The sequence below is a fragment of the Microtus pennsylvanicus genome, chromosome 1, assembly GCF_037038515.1.
Source record: "Microtus pennsylvanicus isolate mMicPen1 chromosome 1, mMicPen1.hap1, whole genome shotgun sequence".
NCBI lineage: Eukaryota > Metazoa > Chordata > Mammalia > Rodentia > Cricetidae > Microtus > Microtus pennsylvanicus.
The window spans coordinates 174,667,137-174,685,868 of NC_134579.1; the positions used below are offsets into that span (position 1 = coordinate 174,667,137).

Genomic DNA, 18,732 nt, shown 5'->3' on the forward strand with positions numbered 1-18,732 from the left:
GGATGATTTTTATCTAGTACCATCCATTTGCCTGCAAATTTCAAGATGTCATTATTTTTTTTACCACTAATACTCCATTGTGAAAATATAACACAATTTCCTTATCCGTTCTTAATTTGATGGACATCTAAGCTATTTCCAGGTTCTGACTCTTATAAAAAATGCTGCTTTGAACATAGTTGAGCAAATTTCCTCGCGGTATGATTGTGCATCCTTTGGGTATATGCCCAAGAATGGTATTACCAGGTCTTGAGGTAGATTGATTCCAAACATTCTAAGAAAATGCCATAGTGATTTCCAAAGTGGCTGTATAAGTTTTCATTCCCTCCAGCAACAGAGGAGTGTTTGCCTTACTCCACATCATCTCTAGCATAATGTGCAGTCATCAGTGTTTATGGTCTTAACTATTCTGATAGGTGTAAGATGGTATCTCTGAGTCGCTTTGCTTTGCATTTTCCTGATGGTTAAACATGTTGAGCAAATGTCTTTTGGACATTTAAGGTTTTTGGGTTGAGAATTCTGTTTAAATCTGTACCCCATTTTAATTGGAATGTTTGGTATTTTGGTGTCTAGTTTCTTGAGTTCTTTACATTTATTGGAGATCATCTGTCAGATGTGGAATTGATGATGTTTTCCTATTCTGGAGGCTGCTGTTTTGTTTTAGAGAAGATTCTCAGTATCAGTAGGTCCCATACATTGATTGTTTTTCTCAGAGTCTGTGCTACTGGCGTCATATTTAGAAAGTGGTCTCTTGTGCCAATATGCTCAAGGCTATTTCTCGTATTCTCTTCTATCAGGTGCAGTGTAAATGGATTTGGTCTTTGATTCATTTGGACTTGAGTTTTGTACATGTTATAGATATGGGTCTATTTGCATTCTTCTATATGTTAGCATCTAGTTATGCCAGAACCATTTGTTAAAGATGCCTTCTTTTTTCCATTGTAAAGTTTTGGCTTCTTTGTCAAAATTCAAATGTTCATAGGTGTGTGGAATAGTGTCAGGGTCTTCAATTTGATTCCATTTATCCACATATCTGTTTTTATGCCAGTATCAAGCTGTTTCTAATACTGTAGCTCTATAGTAGAGCCTGAAGTCAGGGATGGTGATACATCCAGAAGTTCCTTTAGTATACAGGGTTGTTTAGGCTATCCTGAGATTTTTGGGTTTTTTTCATATGAAGGTGAGTACTGTTTTTTCAAGCTCTGTTGAGAATTCTGTTGGGATTTTGATGGTGATTGCATTGAATCTGTAGATTGCTTTTGGTAATATTGTATTTTTTACTATGTTAATCCTAAGTAACCAAGAGCATGGTTTTTTTTTGATTTTCCATTTTCTAATATATTCTTCAATTTCTTTCTTCAAAAACTTATTAAAGTTCTTGTCATACAGATCTTTTACTTCCTTGGTTACTCCAAGATATTTCATGTTATCTGTGGCTATTCTAAAGGGTGATGTTTCTCTTATTTCTTTCTCAGCCCATTTATCATTTGTATATAAGAGGGTCACTGATTTTTTTTTAGTTAATCTTATGTCCTGCCACATTATTGGAGATGTTTATCAGCTGTAGCAGTTCCCTGGTAGAATTTTTGGGGTCACTTATGTATACTATCATATGATCTACAAATAGTGAAAGTTTGACTTCTTCCCTTCCAATACATTTCCCCTTGGTTTTCTTTTGTTGTTTTATTGCTATAATCAGAACTTCAAGTACTATATTGAACAGATATGGAGAAAGTGCACAGCCTTGTCTTTTTCCTGATTTTAGTAGAATCATTTTAAGTTTCTCTTCATTTAGTTGTATGGTGGCTGTTGGCTTGGTGTATGTTGTCTTTATTATGTTTAGGTATGTCCTTTGTAACCCTAATCTCTCAAAGACCTTTATCATGAAGAGGTATTGCGTTTTGTTGAAAGCTTTTTCAGCATCTAATGAGATGATTGTGGGTTTTTGTAGTTTATTTATATGATAGATTAAAATGACAGATTTTCATATGTTAAACCTTCCTTATTGTATAGAGGTTTATTTTGGGGTTAAGCACATTAAACCTGGCAGAATCCAGAAAGATTCACTATGGCAGGCAAAAGCCTGGCTAATTGGATCTGAGGGTAAATCTAATAAGTCAACTCACGTACTTTACCACTACATGTTCTTTATTCCTTGGAATGAAGAAGCAGTGAGAGAAAGAAGAAGAAGAAAAAGAAGAAAAAGAGGAGGAGGAGGAGGAGGTGGAGGAGGAGGAGGAGGAAGAAGAAGAAGAAGAAGAAGAAGAAGAAGAAGAAGAAGAAGAAGAAGAAGAAGAAGAAGAAGAAGAAGAAGAAGAAGAAGAATCACAAAACTTTCTGTTTATAGGCATACAGACAAGTTAGCAATCCCATAGGTGGTAACAATAGTATCAACCATGTGTTTTCAGAGTCACAAGAAACCAGTAAACTGACAAGGAGGTGCCTTATGTCTCAGAGCAGGTGTGGCTGTGAAGTTCCGCAGTGGCTGGGAACATAGCCTTGGTAGCTATACTACCCTGCAGGCTTGATTTTCATTAGCATCTAGCTAGTTGAAATAAAGGAATCTCTTCTTGGGACTTTGCTTTTGACTCCGGCAGGGTGCCCAAGTGAGAATTTTTCTCTCTGAAGCTAGTTTTAGTGACTCAGGCTTTTTCCTGTATACGCATTTCATTTCCTAGGTTATGATCCTATATTAATTGAAACCGAGGTGAAGGGTAACACAGAATATTAGTAGTTTGTCAAGTTAGAGCAGAAGCCAGTAGATCACACCTTCCTGAAAACAATACGAAGAATCAATAAAACAAAAAGTCAGTTCTTTCAGAAAATCAACATAATAGACAAACTTTTCTCTTAGTACTGCATTCATACTGTCCCATAAGTTTGGGTATGTTGTGCTTTCATTTTTGTTGAATTCTGGGAAGTCTTTAATTTTTTTTTATTTCTTCCTTGACCCATTGATGATTCATTTGAGCATTGTTCAATTTCCATGAATTTGTAGACTTTCTACAATTAGCATTGTGGTTGAAGTCCAACTGCAAGTTATGGTGAGCTGATAAAATACAGGGGGCTATTCCAATTTTTTTTTGTATCTGCTGAGGTTTGCTTTGCAATGGTGTATGTGGTAAATTTTAGAGAAGGCTCCATGAGGTGCCGAGAAGAGAGTATATTCTTTTATTTGGGGGTGGAATGTTCTATAGCTGTCTGGTAAGTCCATTTGAGTCATGACGTCTGTTTCTTTATTTCTCTGTTAAGTTTCTGTCTAGTAGACTTGTGCAGTGGTGAAAGTGGAATATTGAAGTTTCCCAATATTTGCTTGTGGGGTTTGATGAGTGATTTAAGCTGAAATAATGTTTTGTTTTTTTTTTTTTTACAAATGAGGGTGTCCTTGTTTGGGGGCATAGGTGTTCATAATTGAGACTTCATCTTGATGGATTTTTCCTGTGATGAATATGAAATGTTCTTCTCCATCTCTTTTGATTAATTTTATTTTGAAATCTATTTCTTAGCGATTAGGATAGTTACACTCGCTTGTTTCTTCGGTCCATTTGCTTGGAAAATCTTTTCCCAACCCTTACTCTGAGACAATCTCTGTCTTTGAGATTGAGATGTGTTTCTTGTCTGCCGCAGATAGATGAGTCCTGTTTTAGTATCCATTTTGATAGCCTACCTTTTTTCATAAGTGAATTGAGACCACCTATATTAAGAGATATTAATAACTAGTGGTTGTTAATTGCTAATTGTTAGCAATTTTGGTTTTGGTGGTGGTGGTGGTGGTGATAGTGTATGTGTGCTTCCTATTGGAGTTTGCTGGTGTGAGGTTACTTGTTACCTGTGATTTTTGTGGGTACAGCTAGATTCCTTTGGCTGAATATTTTCTGCTGTTACTTTCTGTGGGGCTGGATTTGTGGATAACTATTGTTTAAATTTGGTTTTGTCACAGAATATCTTTTTTTCTCTGTCTATGGTAATTGAGAGCTTTGCTGGGTATAGTTATCTGGGCTGGAATCTGTGGTCTCTTAGTGTCTGCATAACATCTGCCAAGGACCACCTAGCTTTCAGAATTTCTATTGAGAAGTCAGGTGTAATTCTGATAGGTGTGCATTTTATGTTACTTGTCCTTTTTTTTTGCAGCTCTTAGTATTCTTTCTTTATTCTGAATGTTTAGTGGTTTGATTGCTATATGGCGAGAGGACTTTTAGGGAGTTCTATTGTAATTGGTGTTCTGTATGTTTCTTGTACCTTCATAGGCATTTCCTTCTTTAGGGTGGGAAAGTTTTCTATGATTTTGTTGAATATTTTCTATGACTTTGAGCTGGTATTCTCCTTCTTCAATCCTTATTATTTTTAGGTTTGGTCGTTTCATGGTGTTGTTGATTTCCTAGATGTTTTGTGCTAAGAATTTGTTGGATTAAACTTCTTTTTTAACTAATGAATCTATTTTCTCTACTTTATATTCAATGCCCATGATTCTCTCTTCCATCTCTTTCATTCTGTTGGTTATGCTTGCATTTGTAGTTCCTGATCATTTACCCTGATTTTCCACATTTAAAATTTCCTCAATTTTTGTTTTCTTTATTGCCTCTATTTGAATTTTCAAGTCTTGAACTATTTCATTCACTTGTTTGATTGTTTTTTTCATGGTATCCTTTACTTTCTTTAAGAGGTTTATTGAGATATGTTCTTTGAGTTTGGGCTTTTCTTTCTTATTCTTTTCCTCCTTCACTTACATTATTTCCTTTTTTAAGAGAGTATTTCATGTAGCCACAGCTGGCATGAGCTCCTCCTCCTGCAGTTGATACCCACGTTTTAATGTTGTGGACAGATGCCCACAGATTATTATTTCTATGTGAGTTCTTATACTACTTATGCTCTTAACTTATGTTTAAATTAATTTTCTGAAAGATATGAAGGAAAAACTCATTTTTGAAGATTATAAGTAGATTACTAGTTATACCAATATGATTATTAGTCTTGTTTTAGCTCCAATCCTTCCCCTCCTCCCATTCACTCAACTTACCACTGCTCACTCAGAAAAGACAAGGTACATTGCTTTGGGCAAAGTCCAAAGGCCTTCCCTACTCTATCTATATTGAGCAAAGTATCCATCCAAAGAGAAAAGTTACCCAAAAAAAACCAGTACAAGCAGTATAAATAAATCCTGGTGCCACTGCCACAGGCCCCTCAGACTGCCCCACTCATAAAACTGTCAGTTCCACTGAATGGGACAAGTTTGGACATATGCTTATTCCTTCCATATCGGGCTGGAGTTGGTGAGTTACCATTAGCTCAGGTAGACTGTTTTAGTGGGTGTACCAATTATGATCTTGACCTCCTTTTGAGCTACATTCTTAAACATGAAATGCCATAGAGAAAGGTTGTTTATTACAGTATTCTCTGGAACACCAAAATAATAATAATAACCACTTGACTTTGTACAGTTCAAAGACTAGAAGAAATAATTACACTTATTGTCAGAAGCAAATATTATAAAATTGTATTTAAAAACTTATGAGCATAACCAAGATTTGCTTAAAAAAATAATTCCATTATCCCAATCCTCCTTTTTCCCCAAGTTCCCCCCATCCTCCCCTTCTCCCTTTTCTCTCCCCATCTCCCCTTACCCCCATCCCACCACACCCCCAAGATCCCAATTTTCTCCCCGGCAATTTTGTCTACTTCCCATAGCCAGGAGGGTAACTATATGTTTTTCCTTTGGTTTACCTTCTTACTTAGCTTCTTTAGGATTACCAATTGTAGACTCCGTGAGCCTTATTTATGGCTAGAAACCAACTATGAGTGAGTACATCCCATATTCATCTTTTTGGGTCTGGGTTACCTCACTCAGAATAGTGTTTTCTATTTCCATCCATTTGCATGCAAAATTCACAAAGTCATTGTTTTTTACCACAGCGTAGTACTCTAATGTGTAGATATTCCACACTTTCTTCATCCATTCTTCCATTGAGGGGCATCTAGGTTGTTTCCAGGATCTGGCTATTACAAATAATACTGCTATGAACATGGTTGAACAAATGCTCTTGTCGTATGATAGGGCATCTCTTGGGTATATTCCCAGGAGTGGTATTGCTGGGTCCAGGGGTAGGTTGATCCCGAATTTCCTGAGAAACCGAAACACTGATTTCCAAAGTGGTTGCACAAGTTTGCATTCCCACCAGCAATGGATGAGGGTACCCCTTCCTCCACAGCCTCTCCAGCAAAGGCTATCATTGGAGTTTTTGATTTTAGCCATTCTGACAGGTGTAAGATGATATCTCAAAGTTGTTTTGATTTGCATTTCCCTGATCGCTAAGGAGGTTGAGCATGACCTTAAGTGTCTTTTGGCCATTTGAACTTACTCTGCTGAGGATTCTCTGTTCAGTTCAGTGCCCCATTTTTTAATTGGGTGGATTAGCATTTTAAAGTCTAGTTTCCTGAGTTCTCTATATATTTTGGAGATCAGACCTTTGTCTGTTGCGGGGTTGGTGAAGATCTCCCAGTCAGTGGGTTGCCTTTTTGTCTTGGTGACAGTGTCCTTTGCTTTACAGAAGCTTCTCAGTTTTAGTAGGTCCCATTTATTCAATGTTGCCCTTAATGTCTGTGCTGTTGGGGTTACACATAGGAGGCGATCTCCTGTGCCCATCTGTTGTAGGGTACTTCCCACTTTCTCTTCTATTAGGTTCAATGTGTTCTGACTGATAGTGAGGTCTTTAATCCATTTGGACTTGAGTTTTGTGCATGGTGATAGATATGGGTCTATTTTCATTCTTCTACAGGTTGACATCCAGTTTTGCCAGCACCATTTGTTGAAGATGCTTTCTTTCTTCCATTGTATACTTTTGGCTCCTTTATCAAAAATGAGGTGTTCATAGGTTTGTGGGTTAAAATTCGGGTCTTCTATACGATTCCATTGGTCAACATCTCTGTTTTTATGCCAGTACCACACTGTTTTCATCACTGTAGCTCTGTAATAGAGTTTGAAGTCAGGGATGGTAATGCCTCCAGACAATCCTTTATTGTATAGGATTGTTTTGGCTATCCTGGGTTTTTTGTTTTTCCATATAAAGTTGATTATTGTCTTCTCAAGATCTGTGAAGAATTTTGATGGGACCTTGATGGGGATTGCATTGAATCTATAAATTGCCTTTGGTAGAATTGCCATTTTTACTAGGAGGATTGGGATAAAGGAAGGTTGGATAGGGGAGCACGGAAGCACAATTCTTAGTTAAGGGAGCCACCTTAGGGTTGGCAAGAGACTTGAACCTAGAGTGGCTCCCAGGAGCCCAAGCCGAGGTCCCCAGTTAGTTCCTTGGGCAGCTGAGGATAGGGAACCTGAAATGACCCTAGCCTATAGCAATACTAACGAATATCTTGCATATCATCATAGAACCTTCGTCTGGTGATGGATGGAGATAGAGACAGAGACCCACACTGGAGCACTGGACTGAGCTCTCAAGGTCCCAATGAGGAGCAGAAGGAGGGAGAACATGAGCAAAGAAGTCAGGACCACGAGGGGTGCACCCACCCACTGAGACAGTGGAGCTGATCTACTGGGAGCTCACCAAGGCAAGCTGGACTGTGACTGAAAAAGCATGGGTTAAAACTGGACTCTCTGAACATGGCGAACTATGAGGGCTGATGAGAAGCCAAGGAAAACTGCACGGGGTTTTGATCCTACGCAATGTGCTGGCTTTGTGGGAGCCTAGCCAGTTTGGATGTTCACCTTCCTAGATATGGACAGAGGGGGGAGGACCTAGGACTTACCACAGGGCAGGGAACCCTGACTGCTCTTTGGACTGGAGAGGGAGGGGGAGAGGAGTGGGAGGAGGGGGAGAAGGGTGGGAGGAGGGGGAGGAAAATGGGAGGCTGGGAGGAGGTGGAAACTTGTTTTTTTTCTTCCTTTTCTCAAAAAAAATAATTCCATAATTCTATCTACAGATTGTTTATATCTACAGAAATCCTAAAGATGTTTTGACCTCCTACTTTCATTTTTCAAATTGGATGGTTATATTTGAAGCCTCAAACACTATAGAAACATTTATGCAAACATTTCTACATGGAAAAGGTAAGCATTAATTAATCAACCCAGAATCAGATGAATCACACAAAAGGTAACAGTAAGCCAAATTCTCAGACTTACAGAACATAACTTAAAGAAATGGAGCCAGGCACTTCTTTTTTTAAAGGAACAACAACAACAAAAATACTAGACAAGAAAATCAATATCCGACAAACAAAAAACAAAACAAAAAGAACTCATATCGAGTGACAATGGTATGTCAACTCTATGTGCTATCAACTGGGTTTTCTATCTTTATGCACCATTTGAGGATTGCCAGGATTACAAAGGCATATCATGTAAAAATTATTTTGGTTTACGGATATTCTATCAATTACTTTCAACTAGTGCAAAGGTAGAATAATCTGTCAGAGAAAATGCTGAGGGTGGTTGAATGTTTTGCATGAGCCTGTGTTTGGCTTATACTGCAGCAGTGGAATTGTTCATTCTTCTGCATAGGTGGATTAATTAAGAAAAGAGGCTCAACTCTGTAGACAGAAGTTTCTGTCCCACATGGTCCCATAGTCATTCAGTCCCCCCAAAAAATACAGAGGTTTATATTAATTACATAAACCACTTGGCCTATTAGATCAGGCTTATTATTAACTAGCTATTGCAACTTAAATTGACCCATAATTCTTCTATATATTTAACTACTTGACTTGGTATCTTTTCTCAATGCAGCATTTTCATTTTGCTTTCTCTGGATGACGACTGTCTCTGCCTTTCCTCTTCCCAGAATTCTCCTAGTGTGGGCACTCCCCCTATCCTGCCTGGATACTGGCCAATCAACATTTTATTAAACCAATACAAGTGACAAATCTTTACAGGGTACAAGAGCATTATCCCACAGCACAACACATGTGGAATCAGAATTTCTCTGGTTTGTAAGATGATAGATTCTGACGGTTGCTGACAGTAAACAAGAGGAGAAACAGAGACTTGTGCCCTCCCTCTGTGGAGAAGAAGGAAAAAGAACCAGTGTGCCTTAAAGCCACCTGCAGCCTCGGGCCCTTTATTTCTCTATTATTTCTTTCATACTCCTTTAGTGAAATTATATAGACAGGTTTCTATAAATGTCAGGTAACTATTCCCACAAACCATTAAACATTTTAAAAATAGGGATCTAGATTTCCATTGCAGACCCTCCATTTTATTTCTAAAAATTCCAAACCAGAAGAAAAAAGGCTCAGAGTTTGTTGTCCACTACATGGACACACAGCTTGGTATTTTCACTTGTCACTTTTCTTCCCAGTGGTAAGAAGCAATTGGTTTGACAACATAAGAGGCTGGTATGAACACAGACATGACTTCAATATTATGTTCCTGAGCTATGAAGATATGAAGAAGGTAAGTTGTATTTTTAAATGATTTCTTTTACACAGCTCTTCTCTTGATTGAAAGCATATTCTCCAAGATATCTTCATACTTTAATTCTTCTTTGGGCTTTTTGTTGGAGATCATTCCTAATGTCCAGCCTCTACCTCATTCACTGGACTTCTTCTGTACTCTCTTCTCCCTGTGAAGTCATCATTTGTGATCCCTTTTTATGTATCAAAGGTAACCCCTAAACTTCACAGCACCAATGGCTTCCATAATTAAAAACCTTATCATCACATGTTAATTACATTCATTAGTGGAATTTGATGCTATATTCTTGCCCATGAATAGAATATGCATTGATCTTATCTTGTCACATTCTGGCATTCCTTTCTTTCCCCTCAGACCTTCCCCAATTACTGCTAAACACAAAAACACTTAAAAGTTGTTTAAGGTTGACTTTTAAGTTTTTAAAGAGAACACAAGAAATTTGTCTCATTGTCTACCTTATTAACTTAACCTGATGTCCTTAATTTCATACATTTTACTGCAAATGACAGAATTTTATTTCATTTTTATGTCTGAAAAATATTTTATATTATTATTGTATATGATATATATTATAAATTCTTTACTTCTTTGTCTGTTGGTGGACATCAGGCCAAGTTCATGTCTTATAGTTGAAGATGTATAGCAGTAACATTAAATAACAGTAAGGTTTTGAATGGTGACTTCATTTCTCTTGGCTATATTCTCAGGGAGGCTAGAACTGACATGATAACCCACTTTACTATATTTCCCATGCTCACCACTAAAGGCCAGCAAACAGCAGTGAGGCATGTAACTACTATAAAATGTGAACAATTAGAGCCATAGACAATAATTTGACTGATGGGACAAGTTCTCTGGTTTTTTTAATAATGTTTTTAATTATTTTAAATTTTAATTGCTTCATCTGGAGCAACTCTCAGATGAATATAGAGAATAATTTTTGATTTTTCACAATTAAACAGTATCTGTAAATCAAAGAAAAGAGAATTAAAGTTCACCAAATTCTGGTACTTATTGACATATTGATTAATGAAAAATAAGTGAATGTCCTCTTTGTGACAGGCTGCAAAACAAGAGTAAACAAGGAGTTATCTTTTTGTAGAATCCATGAGTTAACAAGGAAGGCAAACAGTCAAAAAGCAAATACCCAAAGTAAAAAATCCATAAGTGTATCTTGTCTGGTGACAGGGCAATGTGGATAAAGGGCCTTCCAATGTGTGCCTGAAAACCCAAATTCAATCCTCACATAAAGGTGGAAGGCCAGAAATAACTCCTTAAATTTGTCTTCTGAGCTCCACCCATGCACCATGGCACAAGCTCCCATCATGCAGCAAGCACAATGCATGCTCACATACATACACGCACGCGCAGGCGCGCGCGCGCACACACACACACACACACACACACACACACTATGATTTTTAAACTTTTAGAGATTTTAGACTAGTGAGTGTAGTTATTAAAGAAATGTCAAATATGATGTCAGCATTCATACGAAGTTTTCTGGTATAACTAAAGATAATGGCGTTTCTTGGGGGTAAATGTAACACGGGATTTACAAGTTGATATATATAAAATCACAAAAAGAAAATGGGTAAAGGCAAAACACAAGAATAATATTATTTGAAGCAATATAGTACTTAAAACCAAGTAAGAAAAGGACTTGAACATCAAAGGTGTTGGGTAGGGAACAAGAAACTAGTATGTGAGACTGGAGTTGGGACTGCGCAAGATCTGTGAGTCATGCTAATGATTATTTCTGTAATCCCAAAGTAATGAAGAGAGATTAAGAGTTATTTAAAAAAAACACAGCAATGGAGCAAAATTAGTTTCTTTGAAATATCATTCCCTACCATGACTTTAAAAGTGAAAATGGTAAATGTGAGTAAACAAAAAAGGTGAAGATTTACCTACTGACTATACTCACACATCATGCTCATAATTATAACTGACATCAATATTTTTTAAAGAGAGAGAAAACTCCCAATATTCTCTAAAATGTTCTTTCTGTTCTTGGTTTTGTGGTCAGTCATTGTTCATCAAAGCCATTTGTGTAAATTACTTAGCATTAGGATCCTATTATTTTTTTAACCACAACACTCTAAGTTTTTTCCTCAAATGACCACACAGAAAGATGGAGACTAACATACTCAAGTCATCTTAGCAGGGCCCTAAATATCTGGTCCCCAGAAGTAAATGTTTTTTTGCAGTAAATGTATAGGCTCTTTAGAAGCTCCAATTCTATAGGTAAACTTTTCACTTCATTGAATCTGTCCCTTTTTATAAGGACATTACTAAATTTAATATAATCAATTTAATAAGTTTTTTCTGGCTGTCTGTACTTCTAGAGATATACCCCACATGATGTAAATCATTCCCCATGTCTCTATACCTGTGGAGGGATATTCAGAACAGAACTATGAAATCCTGTGTGGTAAATCATTCCCTTTAACTCTCTCTAAGAGCATAATAGTTTAGGCTCTTGCTTTTATGTTTGGCCAATTTTCATTTGTTTGAAATACATTGTAAGGTGAGAATTCAGCTTATGGACATCTGATTTACCAAGAACAATTGTGGAAATGAATGACCTTTCACACTTAACATCCTTGGTAGCCCATATTAAAAATCATTTATCCATTGTAAGTGAGGAATTATTTCCTGGGAAGTCTAGTCTGTTCTGTTGGTGCATTTCTGTTTTCAAGTCATAACCACACTGTTAGAATCACCATGACATTCAAATACTTCATGTGGGTAGAGATGGTTCAGTAGGTAAAGGGTTTCCTGCCAGTCCTGATGAGCTAACTGCAGTCCTTGAGGCACACATGTTGAAAGAAGAGAATTAGCTCCTATGAGGTGTCAAAATTTCATATGAATTTTGCACAGATTTCTTTTCTTTTTGCAAAAATGAAAAAAAACAGCAATTTTGTTACAGACTACATAGAAAGTGTGGATTACTTTGTATAGCATCTTTAAAATAACTGTCCTCAGCTGGGCAGTGGTGGCGCACACTTTAATTCCAGCACTCAGGAAGCAGAGGTGAGGTATCTCTGTGAGTTCAAGGCCAGCCTGGTCTACAGAGCGAGATCCAGGACAGGCTCCAAAACTTCAGAGAAATCCTAGCACAAAAAAATAAATAAATAAATAATAACTGTCCTCCAATTCATAATTGTAAGATGCTGTTCTGTTTGTTTCTGTTTTTCTTTCATCCATGTTTTGTTGGTTTCAATGGATCTGTCACTAACATTTTCTCCATTTATTCCTAAGTTTTTAATGCTACCATTTCAAATTTCACGTATTTTTACCTTACTTTAGCATTTTTCATCACTTGTATTTATAATTTCAACTAATACTTGTGTGTTGACTTGATTTATATCTCACAGCTTTGTAAAATCTCACTGTTCTAGCAGATGCTTTGCTTTCCCTAGTTTTTGTGTTAAATATGGGATCATACTGCCGTCCATTTTATAGAGAAAGTTTTACTTCTTTGCCTGTAATTTTAGATGCTATGTTTCTTTTTCTTGACGAAATTATCTGCCTATTATTTCCCAGTAAATGTTAAATGGAAGTAGTAACATCTGACTGATTGCAGACATCAGATAAAAATGATCATATTCTTCTCAACCAAGTATGTTTCTAGCCAAAAATATTGAATGCACAGTGTATTTGAATGGAGGTACCTGAGTTCTTCTGCTCATTTGCTGATTATTTTATTTTACGATGATATTGAGACAGGTGTAGTAGCTGCTACCTCTAATCCCAGCCCACAGGATACTACGAAAGGAAGACCATGCCTAATTTTGAGAGCAGCATAGACTTCATACTGAATTCCAGGCCAGCTTATACTACAGAGTCTCAAAAAAAGCTGTGTTTTATTAATGGTTTATTCTGTATCAGTTACAATAAATAATAATTTCAATTTTAATACACCCTGTTTCTATGATGTTTTCATGTGTTGAACAATCTTTGCATTCCAAAAGTAAATCCTAGCTGTTCATGTTACACACCGGGCTGTAACTCACACCTCCATTAAAAGGTCAGTAACTTCTTAACCCATGACATTTTCAGGACCTCAGGTGCTCAGTGCTTAAAATCTGCAGTTTTCTGGAGAAAGAACTGAGTAAAGAAGATGTGGATGCTGTTGTGAGACAAGCTACATTTCAGAACGTAAAATCTGACCCACGAGCAAATTATGACGACATTATAATAAAGGAAATTGGGACAAGAAATGATCAGGGAACATTCCTCCGCAAAGATGAAATGTACTAGTCTGTAGAGGCAAAAACAAAAAAAAACGTTGAGTTTTCCTGATGTACTTTGGAGAAATAATATGTGTTTCTAAAGTATTTTTCCAGATGATAATGATATTTGGAAGCATCAAGCATTTTAGAAAACAGAGAACCTGAAGGCTCTGTAATAGTTTTAGTTAAAAACCTGACAATTTCACTTACTAAATAAATATGAGTTTCCTACATTTTAGGCAACACAACTCAATTTTTAAAAGATGTCATCAGGCTTGTCCTAGGCAATAGATGTGTTAGAAGACTCTAATTGATATTGCGCTATTGTTTTCTTGATGTTGTTTCTTTTGTTTTGTGCTTTATTTTGGTTTTATTTTGTTTTGTTGGGTGTGTGTGTGTGTTTCTAAGAGAGAGAGAAAATGTGTGATTCTCTGTTTGGTCTGAGCAACCATAGCTACCTTAAATTCATAATCCTCCTGCCTCTACTGCACATGCTTCCTGAAAGCTAGGATTACAAACGTGGTGATGAACTGCTTAGACAAGAACAATATTATTTACTATTTTCCTAGGATATTGAACAAGTAAACTTACTGTGTGTTTATATTGAAAACAAAGTTTAAAATGTTGCTTCCTCATGTGTGAGTTTTTTTATCATAAAAATTAGAGGGATGTCTTAATAACTATTTCTGACATGAATTCAATAAAGTAAATAGGCAATAGGCTTATTATGATCTATCTCATTATATGCCCAGAGATATGGGTAAGAATGAATATTTTCCTCTTGATATTATTTTAAATTATCATTGCTGTGAGAATTAGCATATATTTAAATATTGCTGGGTTTTTATATTTTTCAGGAACTCTTATTTTTTGTCTCCTCTGCCACTTAACATCAATTCTTACATCTCTCTCCTCTGCAAGCCTAAATGACTTACCCATGATAGCTCATTATACGTTCCAAATGCAAATAATAATATCATCCTCTCAGACAGCTAAGGACCCTATATGGCTATTTTCATTTTAATTACTGTAGTGATCATTTCAAATTCCTACTCAGTAAAACCACAACGATAACAACTCTGAAGCTATGTGATGCCTTGACTTGATTTGCTAAAAACCTCTGGGTCTCATTTTTTTCTGTTTAAAAATAAAGAACCAAAAGCTTATACCTCAAAAGACTGTGAAATATACTGTGTTTGAAATCTAAGTGTTTTCTTAGTATAACAATTGGCACATAGTAAAATGTACTTTTAAAATTCTAATTTTTTTAACTTTTAAGGTGTTTTTTTTCTTTCTAAAAATTGGCTACAACTCAGTGATAGTAGCTAGTGATACTTATTATGTTGCTACTCAGAGGTTTCTTCTGTGATGAGAGGAGAGATAGCCATATAACCCTCCTGAAAACTCAATGATGTGCAGCGTCAGCTGTAGAGAATAGAGTGAGTTGGGTGGACTGTGCTGCAATACCGCTACTTATGTAGGTGCTATCCTGTGCTTCTCCCATTAGGAACCATTGGAGACTGGAAGCATCACTTGACTGTGGATCAGAATGAAAGATTTGACAGAATATTCTACAGGAACATGGAAAACATTCCCTTAAAGTTAATTTGGGATATGAATGAGGAGTAGAACTTTAATTACCAAGTGAAGTAATCATATAAAAATGTACTATCCAAAGGCCATACTCAATTATTAAAATTAATTTCTTTCACTCATTTAACTATGAATATAAAGCATAATTCTTGAATGAGAAAATAAACTTAAGATTAGCTTGCTGGCCATAACATTGATTTCAAAGGTAGCTACTAGCATTGGTATCTTTCACAAAAATGGTTTAACAGAAAAAATAAAAAATGGCTCGTAGTCTTCAGAAATACTTTGATAGTTCACATTTTCTTTACCTTTAATTAATTTAGGATGGAATTAACACTAAAAATCCAATTACTCTTATACCTAACTTTAAGTGATTGTTTTCAAAATCAATATACTCATTCAACTATACTATGTGAAATAAAGAGAGATGTCATATAAAAACATATATGCCTTTCAAAAATAATATAACGGATCTCAGTTTGCAGTAAAGACATAAATATCAAACACTAGACATATGTTGGTTTAAGCGTGGATGCCCAGGATCTAGGCTCACACCTGGAGACATATGAGGGTTCAAGGGCCATTCAGCTGTTGGGTCCATACCATTTGAGTGACATGCACTACTAACCAGAATCATGGTGACATCTGAGCCAGGGCTGCTACAAAGAACTATGTCTAAACCCATGGTCCAATCACAGCTAAGGTCTGTATTGATGAGTGAGGAACAAGGAGCAAAGGGTTTCAGGGTCTGCTCACCCACACCTGCATGAGCAGGGACAACTCTACTGTGCTGCTCTAAGGAGGACCAGGGCCTGCTCTCCAGACTGGTACAGTCAGTGAGGGGTATAGTAAAAAGGGAGCTGCTTGTTTGTCCCAGCCACCCAGAACTGAAATAATCACACAGAAACTATATTACTTAAATCACTGTTTGGCCCATTAGTTCTAGCTTCTTATTGGCGAACTCTTACATCTTAATTTAACCTATCTCTATTACTCTGTGCATCACCACAAGGCCGTGGCCTACCAGAAAAGTTTCAGCATGTCTATTTCTGGCAGTGGCTCCATGACTTCTCTCTGACTCTGTCTTTTTCCTCCCAGCATCCAGTTTTATCTACCCTACCCAGCTCTTAAAGCCCTTCTCTGCTATGTGCTCAAAGTAGTCTTTTTTTTTTTTTTTGATTTTTCGAGACAGGGTTTCTCCATAGCTTTTGGTTCCTGTCATGGAACTAGCTCTTGTAGACCAGGCTGGCCTCGAACTCACAGAGATCCGCCTGCCTCTGCCTCCCGAGTACTGTCTTTTATTAACCAATGGTATTCACAGCATACAGAAAGGAATCCCACATCATCTCTCCTTTTCTGTTTAAATAAAAAAGGAAGATTTTAACTTTTAACATAGCAAAATTAAATATAACAAAACAGATATCAAGCAAGAATTATAGCTACAATATTTATATCTACTTTATCTCTTATCATAACTAAGGAAAGCTATATTATTACTATCTACGCTTCAATTCCTCAAAGACTTCTGAAGGATAGAATATTACCTAAGTAAACAATAAGTTCATTGTAAGCAACTTTTAAAACTCTAGAATTGACAGAGATATCTTGCTACCTGTATAATCACACAAAGTTTTTTGTACCACTGGGGCATCCATCTTCAGCCCACGGGCCCATAGCATCCAATAGACTTTTCCATGAAGCAGAAAGTTTCAAAGAGAGTTCCACCTATATTGGCAGTTTATTAGTCATTTTCTTCTGTGTCCTGCACAATGTTTGGCAAACTCTTTCATGAATCAGGAACACTGAAGGATTGCATCACCTTTAGGCAAGTTTAGCAGTCATTTCTCTGTGGGTCCTGAATGTCCAGTTAAGCAGTCCAGGCAAGAACAGTTTCTTGCCCGAATGGCTAGCAAACTCTAGAAATGTCCATCTTCCTCTTGAAGTAGCTGGTGCTGCCAGGAGCAGACATGTCTCACTGTCATGAAAAGTTCTAAGTTTTTAAAACATGTTAAATGCCATATTCTGTTAGTCTTTGAAAGATTTGAATAATACGTATTTGAAATACATCTCTGTACATCTAGAAAATCTAGCTAACATGACTACAAGTGTGACTATTATAGATGATTATCTATTAACCTCTATTTTTTAATTATATTATACTTATTTTTAAATGAGCTGAACAAATACAATACCTTAATTAAGAGCAGAAATATACATATACAGAATTGAGCTTAACTCTATATCAATAGAGCAAGATCCAAACCAATGCCAAGTATCCATCTCTATAGCATATCCCCCTTTAAATGTAAATAAGCCTTTATAGACAATATTTGGAAATATAGGTGTAGTTATTTCTCTCCAAACTGCTTTCTGGTATTTATTGGGTAAAGTATTTTGGGGAGTGTATTCACAGTGACCTTTGAGTGGGTCTTGGTTAATCATGCCATATTAGTCTGGAAGCAATCTACAGGTTCTTATCTTCTGTGGAGACAAAAGAACCTCTTTTCCAAAGCAGCATATCCTTAGACCCAAATTCTAGAGTCAAGATACCTTTATAATATACATGCTGGTTTAGCCTAGTGTCCGTATAATGAAATTTCTCCCAGTACTTAGCTCCTTCACAGTCAAAAAATTCAAAAAAATCACAATAATATACATAATCCAGAGACTCTGTGTATTTTCCATCTTCAGGGGGGCTTATTCTTTGTTTACTACTTTTAATCTATGATTGTCTTTACTCTGTATAAAGACTTTAACTTATTTTAAACCATTTCCTTTTTTTAACTGTCTGTTATCATTTTTCAACTCTCTATACTCTTTTTCTTCTCTCTCTCTCTCCCTCTCAAGCCTTTGTACATTTATCCAACACTGTGATGCATTTAGAGTTCATTTTCATCTGAATATGTCTTATTGTATATTAGTAATTCTTTAGTGCCCAGGAATGGTACTTAAAATGCTAAGCACTTCATAAAATTTAAGCTGTGCTATTGCTAAGGAAAATACAGCATTTCGTGCTTGCCCTATCCAGTTCAGCATGGCAGAGCTGCTCGCCGCCTCTGAGAGTCACACACACCTCCCACTTCCATGCATACATCTGGTCCAAGTTGCCATCAAGCAAGCTGCAGCATGCTGCTAACAAACCCCACTCAGATACTCTGTAGCTGAACTCCTGCCTGAAAAAGTCAGAGTATGCCCTGACAGCATGGCCCAGAAAGTAGGCATTTCAAAATGGTGTGGCTTTTTTCCTGCTATGGCTGAATCAAGAAAACCTCTCTTAAAGGAGCTATGCCTTGTTTCTAGCAAACAGAGCCTAGCCAACTAATTGCTGCTACCAAACCATGCTTAACTCTGTTCTTTTGTGTCTAGGATTTCTTTTTAAGCTTTCTCAGGTTTTACATGGATTTAGTCCATTACGTTGGTGCCAATTTGTTGGATGAGGGAGTTGCTTATTTGTCCCAGCTGCCCAGAACTGAA

The 18,732-nt window shown here is 36.7% G+C and overlaps 1 pseudogene; it reads left to right on the top strand.

The window, feature by feature from the left end:
• LOC142842510 (amine sulfotransferase-like) overlaps positions 1 to 15,743 on the top strand; it is a 35,564-nt pseudogene extending 19,821 nt beyond the window's left edge.
• Positions 15,744 to 18,732: the final 2,989 nt, after the last annotated feature.